Here is a 3,494-nt window from a genome sequence, read left to right as displayed (position 1 = left end):
TGTCGCCTGGGGCATCCTTCACTTCAGCGGCTGCAGCAGACTTCTCTAGTTCCCGGACCTTTTTCTAGTTTTCAGTGCGAGTTATGTGAACTCGGAAAGCACCGTCGTGTGTCGTTTCCGTCCCGGATCATTAGTCGAGTGTCTAGTCCATTTGAATTAGTCCATTCTGATGTATGGGGACCCTCTAGGGTCGCGTCTAGTACTGGCTTTCGGTATTTTACTATGTTTATTGATGACTTCTCACGCATGACCTAGTTATATTTACTGAAGAGTCGATCCGACGTGTTCTTTGCTTTTCGCACATTTCATTCTGAAATTAAGAATCAATATAATTGCAATATTAAATGTCTTCGTAATGACAATGCTAGAGAATATTTTTCTGATACTAATGGCTTTCAATCCTATCTCTCCCAACATGGGATTTTACATCAGTCTTTATGTGCGTACACCTCTCAACAGAATGGTGTTGCTGAGAGGAAACTTCGTTATTTGCTTGAAGTAGGTCACACTCATCTTTTTTAGATGAGTGTTCCTAAGGCATACTGGAGTGATGCCCTTCTCACGGCGTGTTTCTTAGCAAATCGCCTTCCTTCCTCTGTCTTAGATGGTGCCTCTTCTTTCGAGATTTTATCTCCTAGTAAGGAATAGTTTCCTCTGACACCTCGTGTATTTGGATGCGTTTGTTTTGTTCATCACCTTAGACCTGGCCGTGACAAACTCGATCCCCGGTCTGAGCGTTGTGTCTTTCTGGGGTATTCCCGTACGCAGAAAGGCTATCGTTGCTATAGCCCTCGTCTGCGTCGCTGGTTTGTCTCAGCCGATGTTACGTTCTTTGAGTCTGAGGCATTCTTCCAACATGGCGCGGCATCTTTCACCCCTTCTCTCGAGTCCGAGGTTTCGCTTCCCTTACCAGATCTACTTGCTTCTCTTTTGTCATCTCCTATTTCTGTGCGGCCAGCTTCTGCAGCTTCTACTTCTTCTGCCACGTTGGAGAAGCCAACTCCACCTAAAATTACACAGCAGTATCAGCGGCGCCAAGTTACAGATAGGTCTCTTCTACCTCCTCTCACACAATCATCTTCTGAGCCGATGATCTCTCTCTCCCGCTCTCAGGTATCTTCTCTTCCGCCTTCCTCTGTTGTTTCTGATTCTCCTATTGTATCTCGTACGAGATCCCGTTCCACTGTACATCCTATTTCGAATTTTGTTTCTTATGATAAGCTCACCAGTACCTTCCAGAGCTTTGGTTCCTCCCTGTCTTCTATGTCTTTACCACAGTCAGTGGCTGAGGCTCTTGACCATCCTGGTTGGCGTGATGCTATGAACCTAGAAATGGGCGCTCTTCATAGTAATGATACATGGGATCTAGTTTCCCTACCCGCTGGTGCCCGTCCTGTTGGTTGTCGGTGGGTTTTCTCCATCAAATACCTCCCTGATGGTACTGTCGAGCGCTTAAAAGCACGGTTAGTCATGAAAGGATACACTCAGACTTTTGGTGTTGACTACACAGACCTTCAGTCCCATTACGAAAATTCCCTCTGTCTGTGTACTCCTGTCTCTTGCTGTTAATCATAGCTGGCCTCTTCATCAGCTGGATGTGAAGAATGCCTTCCTCCATGGCGACCTGACTGAGGAGGTGTATATAGAGCAACCACCAGGGTTTGTTGCTCAGGGGGAGACTTCCTCCTATATGTGTCGCCTACGGAAGTCACTCTATGGCCTCAAACAATCTCCGCGTGCGTGGTTTGGGAGATTCAGTGAGGCAGTCATGCGCTTTGGCATGAAACAATGCGCAGTGGATCACTCAGTCTTCAGTTATCACTCTTCAGCTGGGTGTATTTTGTTGATAGTTTATGTGGATGACATAATCATCACAGGGAGCAATTCACAAGGTATACAACGTTTGAAAATCTTCTTGCAAAAGGAATTCTCTACTAAGGATTTGGGTCAGCTCAGGTATTTCTTGGGGATAGAGGTTGCTCGTTCTTCTAGAAGCTTGTTCCTATCACAGAGAAAGTATGTCTTGGACTTGCTAAAAGAAACAGGCAATCTTGGAGTTAAACTAGCTTCTGCACCCATGAATCCTAATGTGAAACTCGTTCCTGAAGAAGGAGAGTTGTTGGAGGATCCTGGCAGGTATCGCAGGCTTGTCGGTAAACTTATATATCTCACGGATACTCGGCCAGATATTTCATATGCTGTTGGAGTTGTCAGTTAGTATATGAGCTCTCCACGTACTTCTCACTGGGCTGCGGTGACACAGATTCTCAAGTATTTGAAAGGGGCTCCGGGGAAGGGATTGATGTTCAAAAGACATGGCCATATGAAAGTTGAAGGCTTCTCTGATGCAGATTGGGCTGGATCCTCAGCAGATAGACGGTCCACCACTGGGTATTGTACATTTGTAGGTGGCAATCTTGTTTCATGGAAGAGTAAGAAGTAGGATGTTATAGCTAAGTCCAGTGCAGAGGCTGAATACAGGGCAATGGCATAGACAAGCACATAACTTATTTGGTTACATTCACTTCTTTCTGAAATTGGCTTTATTTCATCTTCTCCTTCGCAGCTTTATTGCGACAATAAAGCTGCATTATACATTGCCAACAATCCAGTCTTCCATGAGCACACCAAGCATATTGAAGTGGATTGTCATTTTATCCGTCAAAGAATCCAGAAAAGAGAGATTTGCACTGTGTTTACTCAGTCAGGGGACCAATTAGTTGATATGTTTACAAAGTCCTTAAATAAGTTAAAATTGAGTGATATATGTAACAAGCTAGGAATGTATGATATCTACATTCCAGCTTGAGGGGGAGTGTTGGAATATGTAACTTGCCTAAGGGCATTTAGGACTTTGTACATTCCTTTATGTTTTAGTATAAAGATATGAGTCAGGGGGAGATAACTCTAACTCATTTATTTTCTCTGTCTAAACTTTCGGCTAACAGCTACAATGAATGTTTTTGATGTGGTCTGGTAATTCATGTTGAGGAAAGGGATGTCATTGGTCTTATAAATGAATGCATCAGTCATAATTGTTTTATCTGGAAGATTATGAATTGAATTATCTTGATGAATAATCTTTAATACAACATATCTTAGCAGCTGTACTGTAATTTTTTCTATGTATATGTTATTAGATGTGTCTCTATAATAGGCTTTGGTGAAGTTGCTTTGGTATTCTGGAGATGAAATGGAACATGGTGTTATGTGTATTTGTATTTACTCTTAATATGAATACCTAAAAGCTATAATATTGTGGTCATTTGAATCGGTTTGTGGTTCCTGAGTTTTTTTTAGAAAAAATGCAAGGAAATTTCCTTCAGGTTATAGTTATCATTTTCTTTCCTTTTATTATATATATTAATGATAGGGACCATAGTAGTGATAGATTATTGGTAAGAAATAAGAAGAATGTGATTATAAAATATGATAAATGGTTGATAAATGCACTGAGTTTATTTATGATTTGGAAGATAGTTATAGCTAATTGT

Source organism: Tasmannia lanceolata, unplaced genomic scaffold (genome assembly GCF_043159265.1).
Source record: "Tasmannia lanceolata isolate RefF3 unplaced genomic scaffold, GAP_Taslan_0.1 ptg000002l, whole genome shotgun sequence".
NCBI lineage: Eukaryota > Viridiplantae > Streptophyta > Magnoliopsida > Canellales > Winteraceae > Tasmannia > Tasmannia lanceolata.
The sequence above is the reverse complement of the archived record's forward strand: the minus strand, read 5'-3'. Positions refer to the sequence as shown.